Source organism: Monodelphis domestica, chromosome 4, assembly GCF_027887165.1.
Source record: "Monodelphis domestica isolate mMonDom1 chromosome 4, mMonDom1.pri, whole genome shotgun sequence".
Lineage (NCBI taxonomy): Eukaryota > Metazoa > Chordata > Mammalia > Didelphimorphia > Didelphidae > Monodelphis > Monodelphis domestica.
The window spans coordinates 162,244,835-162,260,001 of record NC_077230.1 but is presented as its reverse complement, the minus strand read 5'-3'; the positions used below and the strand labels follow the sequence as shown (position 1 = coordinate 162,260,001).

Genomic DNA, 15,167 nt, shown 5'->3' with positions numbered 1-15,167 from the left:
TGAGACACTTCCTAACCCTTACTGATGTTTTGCCTTGGAACCAAATACAGAGTATTGATTCTAAAATGGAAGGCGAGGGTTTAAAAAAGGGAATTAATAAGGAGTTGACACCAAAGATAAATGAGGAGACAGATCAAACAATGTCAACTCCCCAAAGTTTGGAACTAGGGTTGTGAGGATCACACACTTGTGGCATTGGCTGTCTTGTGGCTCCCTCCTTGGTGATATATTGGGATGCAGGTGGTACAATATCTCCATGGCAAAAAAGGTGGCAAAGTAAAGAGCTCAAAGTGAAGACAGGGACAGAGAATCATCTCCAAGAGTCAGTCTTTTGTTCTGAAGAGAATCTTGGCCCTGATCTACCCAGGACATTATAGAGTTCTTGACTCCAATGGAAGAGGCTAAGTTCACCAGCCTGCATTGTCAGGACATTATTTTCTTTGTGGTCCTGAGATGGCAGAATAGGAACAGACTCGTCCTACATCTTCAGGTAAGTTTCTTGTCCTAAACACTGTGCAGGATAAGGGGAATTCACATGCTGTATGACCGAAAATGGCACACACTGGAGTATAATAGAGCTTAGCTTTATAGACCACGTGTGTTTCAAAAGACCACTTTCATTAAAATATTTATTTTTAGACAAGTTTGAGAAAGGTATGTTAAGATAATAATACTTTTAGGTGGCTTCAGACCACCTGTATAACCAAAGAATAAAAATCCAAAGAATAAAGGTATTATATATCCAAAGAATGCCATTGAAGAAATATACTATCAAAAAGGAAGATGGTGGAGTGCCTCAGGGCTTGGTCATTGCCCCTGTTCTGATAAATACCTTTATTAGTGATTTAAATTAGGACAGAGAAGGCATACTGCTTAAATTTATAATTGCTTTGAAGTTTGGGGGGCATGATGAAAAATAAACTAAAGAAAACAGATGAAAAGATGAGGAAAAGGGTCTTTAATAATAAAAGAAAAATGTCTTCTCTTCTGGCAAGCTCCTACTCTCCCTTCTCAGCTCTGGAGCTCAACAGGATCAAAAGTCCTGTTCAAAAATCCCTCTCTAGCATATGGTTGGTCCATAAAAGAATGTAAGGGGAAGGGAACCCTGGGAGGTGCAGGGTATGCTGGGAGGTGTAGTTCTCCAGAATACAGATTTTTCCAAACACAAAGGGGAAATATTTAAAAAATTATAAAGTCAGGATCCAAAAAGACTTCTATATACTAGGAAAAGTCAGTGTAATCTAATACCAGAAACTGTACTGAGCATTCATGAGCTGAAGTACATTTAGAAGAGGCCAACCAGAAGTATGAAAGGACTGGGGACAATTTCATAAGAGAATCCATGGAAAGAATTGGACATATTAGACACAGAGAAAGAAAAGGAACAAATAGTAATTGTCTTGATCTATTTAAAGTGCTGTCTTGTAGGAGAGGCATTATACTTTTTTAGTCCTTGGTCCCTAGAGAACAAAAGATGGCCCAGTGGATAAAATCTGCAATGAGGTACAAGTTTCATCTAAGGAAAAATGTCATAACAGAGCTGTCTGAAAGTGTTAAATGGTTAATAGGTTATTGTTATTGAGTTGTTTCCAACTTGTCTGACTCTTCATGACTCCATTTGGGGTTTTCTTGGCAAAGATACTGGAGTGGTTTGCCATTTCCTTCTCCAGCTCATTTTACAGTTGAAGAAACCAAGGCAAACAGGGTTAAATGACTTCAACAAGGGTCACATATCTAGTAAGTATCTGAGGTTGGATTTGAACCCACAAAGATGAATCTTACTCTAGACCTATGCCACTCTCTCCACTGTGCCATCTAGTTCCCTAAATAGAATATGTACAGCCACACAAAGTGACTCATTCCCTTCCTTTGAAATCATCAAACAAAGATTGGATTGACTCTTGGGGCAGAGGGGAGAGTAATTATAGATAAGATACCTGTTTATCTATAAAGCTAATTAGATGGTCTTTTAGGTCTCTGACAACTCTAAGGTTCTGTCATCAATGGCCTTATGCCTTGGAATCAAGCAAGTGCAAGTCTCTTTTTTCATACCCAAATGAACCTGTCACAATTGTAGCCCCTGCCTACAAAAGACCTCTGTAGGAAGAAACAAATCAGTACTTATGAGTGTATAGAGTATCTATTTAGGAGCAAAATTATTCTCCAAAAATATGGTTCAGGAAGATATATTATGGGGTCTAGGCTATTCAGTCAGCAAAGATTTGCAAGTCAAGAGAAATAATGAAGCATCTTTTTTCTTACAATAAAATACTACTGTCCAATGGGGAGATCTAGACTTTGACATATGGTCTAAGAGGGGAAACAAGAAAATGAGAGACTTGGCACAGAAAATAAACCCCAAGAAAGCCTAGAATGCATACCTGGTATAAATCTTATTTGGCCATAATGCACAATCTTTGTGATATATTGCTTTAGTCTCCTGGTTAATATTTTAATTAGAATTTCTGAATTTATATTCATTAATAAAATTCACCTATAATTTGTTTTATAAAAGGAGTTTATTAGTCTTCCTTTTTTACCAATTATTCCAAATAATTTATTCAATATTGAAATTAGATGATTCTTAAATGTTTGGTCAAATTCACTTGTACATTCTTCTGGTCCTGATGCTTTTATTTTAGGGAAGTTCATTTGGAGACTTTTCAATTTCTTTTTCTAAAATAGTTTTATTTATTCAGTCTATTTCCTCCTCTATTAGTCTAGGCAAATAACAATTTTATAAGAATTGTTGCATTTCGTTACAGCTGTTAAATTTGTTGGCAAATAATTGGGCAAAATAACTCCCAATAATTGCTTTCATCTCATTTTCATTAGTGGTAAATTCAACATTTTTTTTTATTTTGGATGGTAGTAATTTGGTTTTCTTCTCTCTTTATAAAAATCACATTAACCAACAATTTATTTTTTCATAAAATCAACTCTTAGTTTTACTTACTAATTCAATGGTTTTCTTACTTTCAATTTTGTTAAACTCATCTTTAATTTTTAGGATTCCCAAAACATTATAACTAAACAGAAAGGTATGTAGGAATGATTTGGCACACACACACACACACACACACACACACACACACACACACACAAATCTAGTAATATAACTGATTACATCAGCAACAAAAGTAACACAAATCACATGATTATATCAAGAGATGCAGAAAATTTTTGACAACAAAATACAATATTCATTCCTACTAAAATACTTGAAAGCATAGATATACATGGATTTTTTTTCTTAGAATGACTTACCTAAAACTTCCAGTAGATATTATCTGTAATAGGAATAAGTTAGAAGCCATTGAGATCAAGAGTAAAGCAAGTATGACCATTATTATTGATATTATTTAATATTGTATTAGAAATACTAACAATAACAATAAGAGTAGAAAAGGAATCAGAGGAATCAGAATGCATAAAGAGGTTATAAAACTATCTCTTTTGCAGATGATGTGATTGCATATATGGAAAATTCTCAGGATTCAAATAAAAAATTAGTTAAAATTGTCAATAATTTCAGCAAAATAGCAGGATATAGAATAAATCCACATAAAACATCATCATTTCTATATATCACCAAGAGTCCTGTAAAAGAAGAGATAGTAAGAGGTAGCCCATTTAAAATAACCATAGATAGAATAAAATGCACAGGTGTATACCTGCCAAAATAAACCCAGGAACTGCATGAACATAATTACAAAACACTTTTTATATAAATAAAATCAGATTTAAATAATTGGAGAAATGTTAATTGTTTATGGGTGGGCAAAGCCAATATAATTAAAATGACACTCCTACCTAATCTATTTGTTCAATGCCATTCCAATTAAATTACCAAAAAAAAATTAGTGAGCTAGAAAAAATAACAAAAATCATCTAAACAACAAAAGGTCAGGCATATTAAAGGAATTAAAGAAAAAAATGTAAATGAAGAAAATCTAGCAGTACCAGATTTTAAACTATATTATAAAGTAGTAATTATCAAAACTATGGGGCATTAGCTAAGAATTAGAAAAGTAGATTAAGAAATCCAGGAGTGAGTGAGGGACAGAAAGGTAAAGGAAACCCATTACCTTTCTGCAGGATTTTCTTTTGTACTAGTAAACAGAATAAAGAACATTAACAGAAAGTAAAATGGAGAATCCCCAAGTCAGCTAAATCATATGCCACCATAGAATTTTAAAATCTTCACCAAGTCTTACTCTGATGCCTTATTAGAGTAGACAGATAAACCTGAATTCTTAATGATTATGGCAGCTGTTTTGAGGATCAAATAAGATAATATTTGTAAAAACAACAATACAGCACAATGCCTAGTATGCAGTAGGTATGTATATATATATGTATATATATATACATACACACACACACATATATATATATATATAATTTCTCTTCCATTTTCCTTTTCTGAGGACTAACCTAACTAAGTATGGACAATCTGATCATCAGAAGGGCAGCCCCTTGTTGCTGAATTCTTGATTGGGGAAGTCCATTATAGAAAGAAATGTATAGAATGGATATCCCTCTCTTTCAATTTTGTTCTGTATTAATAGTACCAGTGGGAGAGTGATGGAAAATGGATGCTAATAATTACACTGTTTAAAAAAAAATTTAGAACCATTAACTTAGCTTTGGATACTCTAAATGTGAGATACTTCTCTGGTGACCAACGAGTATACATGTGCTAGAGGAGCTGAATCATATCAAACTTGACATTTCACTCTAAATGGAAAAGGAAGAAAAAAAGGAAGGTGTAACTAAACAGAAGAAAAGTCCAAAGGTTCTCCTTAGAGAGGCAAATAGAGGAGCTGGCAAAGCTGCCTTTATTTATTGTGCATTCAATGGTAACAAGAAAAATCATTTTATGGGACATTTTATTATCTATTATGGCAGTGCTCAGGATAAGTATTTTTTAAAAATCCACCATGAAGATAGCTGCAGTCAAAATTTGTGTAGGCATAGAGTAGACAGATTCTACCTAAACTTGGTAACACTTCCCCAAATAAATAAAATATGCTTCAATGTTTTGTAATTTCAGTTTAAAGTTGACCATGGCAGGGATAGGAAGAAAACATAATTCAAGAGTTAAGAAATGAAAAACACCAAATAACATAATAATAAATTATACATAATGTCATGTTACATATTATATATATAACATATATAAAGAAATGGTAACAAAAATAAGTAAAAGTGAGTCTTGAGTCAGGGAAAACAAAAATAAATGAGAAAGGTCAGAGGGTTTATATAGTACAAAGAAGCTATATCCTTATAGTGGCCTTGGAGTCAAGAAGACCTGAGTTCAAACACAGACACAGATACTTCATTTCTGTGCGACCCTGGGCAAGTCTATTTAAATCTGATTGCCTCAGTTTCCTCAGTAGTAAAATTGAGGGGTGAAAATAGCATCAACTTTTCAGAGTTATTGTGAAGATCAAATGAGATAATATTTATAAAGTGCTTAGCACAGTTACTTGCACTTAGTAAGAATTATATAAATGATAGTTACTAACATCATTATTATTAATAATGTATCCTACTCCTATAATCCTTTGAAGTTCCTCATCTGTATGCTGAAGTGTGTTCACAACTACCATGTATCTCTCCATTGTCCTTTTGTAATGTCCATTTTCATTCCTCACTGTCTCACAAACATACAGAAATAGAAAGAATGTCAGTATTAAAAACATGCACCTTTATTTTTGGAAGAAGTCTTTAAAGGGCTTTGCAATTTCTTCAAAGTAATTTAGTTCACTTATCTTTGTAAAATTAAGTCCAATTTCTTGTCCAATTATACTACATATCCTCTCTCTCTCTCTCTCTCTCTCCTCTCTCTCCATATAGATAATAGATATAGATATAGATATATATTCTTTCCATGAGAATGTCTCTCTGTCTCCATCTCTGTTTCTGTCTCTGTGTCTCTCTGTGTCTGTGTGTCTTTCTGCCTTCATTTGGATTGTGATTCTGCCACTTAATTGTTCTCCTCGACATTGAGAAGTGAGAGATCTCTAAGAGACTGCCTTTTATAGCATGATAAGTCTGTTGGCACACCAGAATACGACAAATAATACACATAGGAATCTTGAGTGCGTTAAGAAAAATTTATTGGAATTGTTTCGAAGTTCAGTGAAATGGTCCTTGGTCTCCAGTGGATAGTAATAGGGATGCTCCTGGTCTGTTGGGCACTTCTAGTTGAAAGCATGTTCTCCAGGCACATGAGGTGTCTGTGGCTTTGGCTCACTGCTGATTGCTATTAGGATAAATTCCCTCACCTGGAATGTAGCTCCCCCAAGTCTGCAGCAACTCCAAGATGGGGCTTTGCTCTTTCCTTGTATACAGGAAGGAGTTTTACTTCCTTATACAGCTATAAGGTTTCTGATGGTTTTTTCCACTTTCAATATCTTTAGCAAATTAGGTGGGATCAAAGGACAAACTTATCAGTCAGTGGGTTGGAACTGGTAAAGGCATTAAAGATCCTTCCAGGTCAGGGATGAATTCACAACTTCATATCAAATGGTAGCCTCTGGGACAAATAATCAACAAGCACCTGTTTATTAAGAATGAGTCAGATCCTGTACTAATTGTTGGGCACACAAAGAAGACAAAGGGAACAATTCTAGCTTCCATTCAACTTTTATTTTACTAGGGGAATTAATATGTACCCATAAAATGTACATGCAAAACATACAAAATGTGTATGAAATTGCTTACCATTTCAACAGAGGTGGGGAGAGGGAGATAATTTGAAATTCAAAATTCTTTGAAAAATATTGGAAACAGTTTTTACATGTAATTGGAGAAAATTATATTTAATTGAAAGGGAATGTTTTTTTTCTTTTGAAATATAATTAAATTTTATTTCAAAATATAAAAATGTATATCCAGAATAAATCAAGTATAAATACACAATAAATTCAAGATAGTTAAATAAAATGTCATCATCAATAGAGTATAAAGAGCAAAGAATAATAGAAGGAATTTTGACTTCTGAAGCTGAAGACCTAGATTTAGGTTCCTCTTCTGTCCTTTATTGTGACTAGATAAATCATTTAACTTGACATCTCTTAAGTCCATAGGCAACTCTCTGATATATTGAGAAAATGCTGATCTTTATTGCTGTGAGAGCAAGGAAAAAACCCTATAATCTATGCATTTGTATTGATGTAGATCTATATTTATTTATAGATATCTATCATCTATATCTCTATCCATTTATTATCTCTAATCTATCCAATCTCTCTATCACTCCATCTATCTATTATCTCTCTATGCAACAGAAGCAGTTTGGAATGATGGATAGAGAATGAGTTTTAAGGCCAAAGAGACCTGAGTTCCAGACTTCCTACCCTTATATTCCATTAGATCCTGAGCATTTGGCTTAAAGTTTCGGTGTTGTAGACAACAATTTTAGATGAGAAGTCACAGAGAAAGTACTGAAATCATTAGGTCCAGTCCAATAGATTAATATATACTCACATATATAAGCATTCTTCCCATATCCCTATGAAAGTCCATCTATTAATGAACCTTATAAATGTAATATAAAGTCATTAGTATTATTCTTAGCACAGAATTGCACTTTTAGTAACTGCTTGTAAATCAAGCCTCTAAGCAATCAGAATCACCAACTTGCTCCCCCAGTGCTCTGAATTTAGACCATTTCATCAAAAAGCAAAGAAAGATTTTTTTAAATAAGAAAAATCAAGACAAATAAGACAGAGACAGGGATTTGTAGGTTTTTCCCTCTTGCCAAAGGAGGGAAGAAGGAGACTAATTCGCTCTTTTATTGCTTAGAAAAATAAAAAATACCACATAAAACCAATGGTAAAAATTGTGCAAGCACGCACATGAACACACACAAAGACAACAAAATTATTTTATTAAATTATAAGAACAAAGATAATGCAAGTAACTTCTTTAAAAATGTCTATATTTTTTGCTTTTGTGAGTAATCTCATATGGGGGAAGTATACTGATAATCCTTCTTCTAATTAAAATAATAGTTTAAATTTATGTTGCACTTTCTATGTACAAGGCACTATGCTATTTTAAACACTTTTTAATTATGATCTCATTTGTTCCTTACAACAACTCTGTGGGGTAGGTGTTGTTGTTATTATTATTATTACCATCTCATTTTAAAGACCAGAAAATTGAGGCAAACCAATGTTAAGTGATTTGCCCATCATTATACAGCTAGGAAATATCTGAGGCTGAATTTGAACTCAGGTGTTCCTGACTCCATGCCCAACATTCTTTCCACTGAACCACCTTGCTGCTGTCATTTATTCACTCATGAAAAACATAATATATTTGAAAATCTAATATGAAAAATGGAAGATAAGACAGAGTAAGTGGGTTTACATTATGAAAAGAGAAGGCTATTATTAGAATAGATTTGGCAAGATTGCTTTACTTAACAAATTATATAAGACTTGTTTTGATGTTTCATGTATTACTGAGTCATATCCATGAGATGGATCAGTAGACATATTATAAAGCAAAACTAACAAAAAAAAAAAAAACTAGGACAAGGCCAGACAATACAATTTACCTGGCAAATAGCCATCCACCTTTCATTGAAAAGTTTAAGTGAAGAGGAATGTGGAAAGGAAAACTGAATCAAGCTTTGGGCATTTCTGCTACTGAGGTGAAGGAAACAGCAGTTAGAAGGTTAGAGTGAAGATTGATGGAGAGCAATGACAGTTGGTGGTGGGAGGGGAGAGTGGGAGAGTGACAATTGCTCTCGAGGTCTCTCTTTCCTGGCCCTCAGACTGGAAGGAGCTCTCTCTCCCTGTCTCTGGATAAAAGTACCTCTATTCCTGGATATTTCCCAATTGTGTGCTCTACCTGGATGCGTATGATCATGTCTTTGAACAAAATGATTTAAGGGGAGTGGTTTGAACTGTAAGACCAGTCTTTAGGGGCATCAGCTCAAAGAGATAGGCCCAACCAACTCTGAAAGTCAGAACCTTTTCTTCCTCTTGCTGTCTGCTTCTAAAGACTTTGAATTTAAGAAAGCTAGCATAGATTAGCATAGACAAAAATAAAAGAAACCTTCCACCAGCCTTTGAGGCTTGGCCTCAGCTCAAAAGCTGAGAGAGAGACTCAAACCCAATCTAGGGAAAAATATAGGGAACCCCTCTTCCCTCTCCCTTGATACATTCCCAATCCAAACTTGTTATTAAATTCATCTTCAGTTAAATAACCTGCAGTCAGATAAGAGGAGAACTATCATTTCAGGGGAACATAGAGGAAACAGAAGCTCAGGACAGTCATTCAACCATAAACAGTCCTTATTGGACCCCTGCCAGGTGACCCTGCTTGGGGGAAGGCTTGTCCCTCTGGAAGGTCCATGCTTAGCTGCCCTGGGGTATCTTCAACATCAATCAATAAAGAAGACATCCCCTCAGGCTATCATAGTTGGCCCATTTCTCAGGAACTCATTTTTCAAAGATAGCCTCTCAGCTGGGGGTATCTCTCTCCTTTTACCTCACCAGTGACCATATTCCCTCTGTTCCTTCAACTCCACCATCCCCTGTTACAAAACCTTCCTTATCCCCTGTATCTCTTTAATTCTCTACAATTCCTTTAAAAATTACAGTAAATTACCTTAGGAAAAAAATCCATTTTAATTCTGAGTAGTTTTTTTAATAAACTATTATTATTTTTTCCAGTTTATTTGTTAATATAATTTTTGATAATCATTTTCTGACATTTTTCAATCCATGTTATCTCTGTCCCTTGTCCCCAAGAGGACAAATTTGTGATATAGGTTGTACATATGCTATCACTTGATTCCTCCTTCCATATTCATCATGTGAAATAAGACACATATTGCTTACACTTGAGAAAAATTTAAGGGAGAAATAAAGTAAAGAAAGTTATGCTTCATTCTGCATTCAGACTCCATCAGTTCCTTCTATGATGGTGGATAGACTTTTTCATCAAGAGTCTGGATCCTTGCCTTGTTCAAAATAATAGTTGAGTCACTCACAGTTGAGCATTATACATTATTGTTGTTACTGTGTACAATGTCGCCTTGGTTCTGTTTATATCATTTTGCATCACTTCATGTCAGTCTTTCTAGGGTTTTTTTTTTGTCATTTCTAATGGCACAATAATATTCCATAATAATTATATACCACAACTTGCTCAGGCATACCCCAATTGATGAACATCTTCAGTTTCCAGTTCTTTGTCACCATAAAAAGAGCTGCTCTAAATATTATTTGTATAATGAGATCCCTTCCCCCTATCCTTATTTTCTTTGAGATACAGATATAGTAGAGGCATTGCTGGGTCAAAGGATGAAGTATAGTTTCAATTATTAGAAAATTTTCCTTGCTTTAAGCCTACATTTGCATCTTTTGTCCTCAGAGGGCCAAGCAGAAGAGTCTAATCCATTCTCACCTGATTGTCAGCCCTTCAAACTCATGAAGACATAACTGGCTACTACTTCTGTTCTAAATCCTTTCTGGGTTAAACATCCTTAGGTTCTTCAACAGGTGTCTATACAACATGCTCTGAAATTCTTTTGCTGTCCTATATTTCCTCCTCTTGTCCTCTCTTTTCTCCTTATCAGTATTCTTTCTAAAATATGGCACTAGGAACTGAATAAAATATTTCAGATGGGATTTGACTAGGTCATAGTATAAGTTTGATGATCTCTTCTTGGGTCACACACTATGCCACTCTGAATGTAGTCTCGGATAAATCTCATTTGTTTTTTTATTGGTTTTTCTATCATTCTACTGACTCTTCTTGAGTCAAAACTCCAACTTTTAAAAACATAATTAAGTTAACTAATTATATCTTCCCTAGCTCTCTCCTGGGCAGGTAGGTGTATGGTAGATGGAGTTCTGGGGGTGGAGTCAGGATGACCCAAGTTAAATCTGGCCTCAGATACATAGTAAACTACTCATTTAACTTCTGTTTACCTCAGTTTCCCAATCTATAAAATAGAGATAACAATAACAACTCCCTCCCAGGGTTGTTATGAGGATCAAATAAGATAATAACTGCAAATGCTTAACATAGTGCCTGGCACATAGTGAGTTCTATATAAATATTAGCTGTTATTATTTATGCCATTGATTTTATTTAATATAAATGCAGGACCTAAATTTTTATTGGTATCAAATTTCTGTTTGTTAAATTCAGTCTGTCTTCCCCTCCTGTCAAAATCTTTTTGCTTCTCAGTCCTGTAAACATATAAGCATTCTACCTTCTCATTATCCACAAATTTAATAAGAATATCATATAAATCATCGTACAAATAATTGATTTAAATGTTAGTTGAGCCCAAGGATGCAACACTGTATACCATTAAAAATATTTTTCCAGATTGACATTGTTCTGTGAATTGACACTCTGGCCCTGACCACTCATTACATTATAAATCCACCTAGATGTCGCATCACCAAAGGCAAGACCACCACCTATAAGTACACCAAAAGCTGGCACCAAAAGATAAGATAAGACATGCTAGTAAGCTGGCACAAAAAGATAAGACCTCCTACTAAGCTGGCACCAAGAGATAAGAACTCCAACTAAGTTTTTCCCAATGCTAAATCTAGACATGAATAATAAAAGTTGAAATGAAAGAAGATAAGAAAAAGTCTGGCCCCATGGTCTTTAGGATAGCAGTTTCTGAAAACCCAAAAGTGTATCTCCTTGTTGGCATCTAGCATACATGTACACCAGGGAAACTTTGGCCAAGTAACTTTTACGTTAGCATCACCAGGTTGAATGACCTCCCTGAATGGTCTGACTCAGTTTCCTTCCCTGGAAAGGTCAACCTGAGGGATGCACATTTTCTTTTACTTACCCAACTTTAATTGTCCTTGAGTTCTTTTTCAGTTATGTCTAACTCTTTGTGACCTCATTTGGGCTTTGGTAAGGAAAAAGGAGTGTTTTGCTATTTCCTTCTTCAAAATTGGGACACATAAGGTTAAGTGACTTGCCCAAGTGTCTGAGGCTAGATTTGAACTCAGAAAAAAAAAAAAGACTTGTTGACTCCAGGCCTGGCACTCTGTCTACTGTGCCATCAAGCTGCTAAGGAGCCTGACATATGGATATAATAGGTGGCATGACGAAATGATTATACTTTGGATTTGAAATTCAGTGAATTGAGTTAAAATTTCCAAAGAATCTCTTTTGTTGCATGTCCTCCAAAACTCCCTTCTTTTGACACAATGACATATGATCATCCTTTTATGGAATTCCACCTTGAGGATGAACTGAGTTGACCATTGGATGTCCATCCTACCTTTTGGTCTCAGAACAGTAATCAAATCTATATTACTTTCTTCTCAGGCCACCCCTCTCCCATGTGAATTATTTCTTGCTTTTAGAAAATAAACTCTCTCAGGATATTGTTAAATTGATGTTTGAATCTTTAGTTCCTTGAGAGCAAGAACTATCTTTCTTTTTTTCATATTTATATACTCCACTTAGCAAGCACTGTGTCTGGAACATAATAAACATTTAATAAATATTTGCTAATGAGCCAGACCTTGATTGAACAATACCACCACAAAAATCAACCTGAGTTTATTTTTATTATGGTCCCTATGCCCTTACACTGGCACATGGAGGGGACTAAGTTCCTGGACAGTCACTGAAGTGCATCTTTAGCGTGATTACTGCAGAGTGCTCACTCTAGAGGTAAACAAATGCCATTTTCCAAACGAAGTCCTCCTTGTTGCCAGGAAAGTCTCCTAAATTGTCTGCAGCTGAACAAACATGGGAGCCATGCCACATGGGAGCAACAACAGAAGACAGCCTGGCACTTATAACTTTGACTTATCAGTCATTGCTCTAAATCATAGCATAGCTGTCATCTTGCTAGCCTAGTTGAGTTTCTCTATTTTTAGCCATTAGTCATGTTCTCTATAATACCAGCACTTCTGGGCCTGGAACGGTAGAGATTTGATCACAGTTTAAAGCTTGTGTGTGTGTGTGCGTGAGTGCGCGTGTGTGTATATGGGAAGTAGGGGCAAATTTTAACAAAATTCCACCTGGCTGCTTTTGAGCTTCCAAGTTTGAGAGAAGAAAATTGGTGTTGGCATGCTAAGACTTTCCAATGTAAGTATCAAACATATGTTATAGGAATAACAGGCAGGGGGCGGGAAGGGGGATAGAGTATAAAACTAGTTTCATATGGAATATTTACTTGTTATTCCAAGTAACAGTTTTAGCTGCATATGAATCAGAAAAGCATAGGGTCATAAAAGTTTTGGGTCAGTTCCCCTTAAAAAGCAAGCCCCTAACAAAAAACTAAAAGAAGGTTGGACAAAAGTCATTTAAATAAGTTTTTATCTTGTCATTGCTGTTATCAATAATAGAATATTCTGACATTAAATTGAAAAATTAACCCAACGATACACATTGGACCTAGACATACAAACCATTAAAAGTACTTTTGCTCCTAAATCATTTGCATAAATTTTAATGACTTTAATGCTCAAAAGTAAGAGTGATTGGAAATATTTTTTTAACAATTGTATTTAAAATAGAAGAACAAATACCAGTATTATGAAACTGTTGTGAAGACAATAGAGATAGACTGGAAATAGGAAGCCAAAGAATTTAGTCATATTTGACCAGTCAAGGGGTAACTCTACTTTGTAGTCAATGAAGAGCATTTGGAAGGAATTCATAGACTGAAGGTGAATAGTGTGTGTATGGGGAGAAATAGAACTTCTAGAGTATCTTTTATCTCTCATTGATTTGAAATTAGAAGACCACAGTTTGAATCTTGGCTCAGCTGGTGACTATTCTCCATATGACCTCAGAAATGTCACTTGCTAACACCTCTAGACTTCCCTTCCCGCTAGGTTTTTGGTAAAATTAAAAAAAGTTGGGCTGCATGATCTATAATGCTTCTTCTAGTACTAAAAGAGGGGTTTTAAATATTTTTTGCATGTCACGGTTTTTTCTGGTAATCTGGTGAAGCCTATTGACCTCTTTTCAGTGAAGGGTATGCTGAATTTCAGTTAGAAGTTAGCGAAAAGGAAGATAGAGTATTTTTCTTATCCAAATTCAGTGATCCCCAGAAATTGACCTATGGGGCCAATGGATTCTACATTGAAAGCCTCTAATCTAGGCTTTTCTTTGTATAAAATATGATTATGAAATTGAATGTGTTTATAAGTCCTTATCTAGTTTTTTTTTTTCACTTTAAACCGTTATCTTCCATCTTAGAGTTAATATTATGTTGGTTCAAAGGCAGAAAAATGATAAAGGCTAGGCAATGGAGGTTAAGTGACTTGCCCAGGTTCTCACAGATAGGAAGTACCTGAGATCAGAATGGAGTCCAATTCCTTCCATTTCCAAGCTTGGCTCTCTATCCACTAAGCCACCTAGCTATGCCCCACCTTCATCTGGTTCTAAGGGTACCCCAAAACTCATCCTAAAGGCCAAAGATTTCAGAGAGATTACCTTGAAAACAAAGACTGTATTGCCTTCCTATTTCTATCCCCACTGCTTAGCACAGTTGTTTACAAATAGCAAGCATTCTGTAAGTGATCGTTCATTCAAATATTCATTCATTCATAGGTAAGTCTTAGAGTAGAAACATTCTCAACCTTTACTCACACTTGGATCAGGTTAGAGCCTTGAGACTATCTTGGAAAATGGTGTATATGAAGTTTTATTGCATGAGATGACTGACTGAACTGACCCCTGATCTCATATGTGTTCCCTCTAGGCTAGAAAATTAGATCGCAATAGTTAGAAGAATTATAATCTTGGCCCTGGCAAGCCTGGAAAAAGCATCATGGCAAGCCTAAAGGTCAGCAACATCGTCCTTCACTGTGTATTAAATCTACTTTTCAGCATTTAAAAGATAGTTTTGTCAGTCATACACCTAGATGTAACATGAGTCCCTGTTCTGATTTCCTCTCTGGGACTATGTTTGAAGGTCTTTGATTAGTTTGGGGAAAACAAATATTCAAAGGAATGGAGAGATCTCCTCCAGCCGTGTTCTATGGGAGTGGGACACTAGAGGTATTTGTTAGAGGCTGCTAGAGGATCTTTGGAGATGCTTCAAACCAGATAGTTGGGAAGCAGGGGAAGCATGTCAGCTTTTCCTCTGTCATCTACTACTTGTACAGCAAAGTACTGTTAATAATAATTTAAAT

The 15,167-nt window shown here is 35.3% G+C and overlaps 1 long non-coding RNA gene across 1 annotated transcript in view; it reads left to right on the top strand.

The window, feature by feature from the left end:
- Positions 1–12,946: 12,946 nt before the first annotated feature.
- LOC130453701 (uncharacterized) overlaps positions 12,947–15,167 on the top strand; it is a 31,572-nt gene continuing 29,351 nt past the window's right edge. The window contains exons 1-2 of the long non-coding RNA XR_008911209.1: positions 12,947–13,110; positions 14,735–14,818. This is a non-coding gene — a long non-coding RNA (uncharacterized LOC130453701). The remainder of the gene's footprint in view (positions 13,111–14,734; positions 14,819–15,167) is intronic.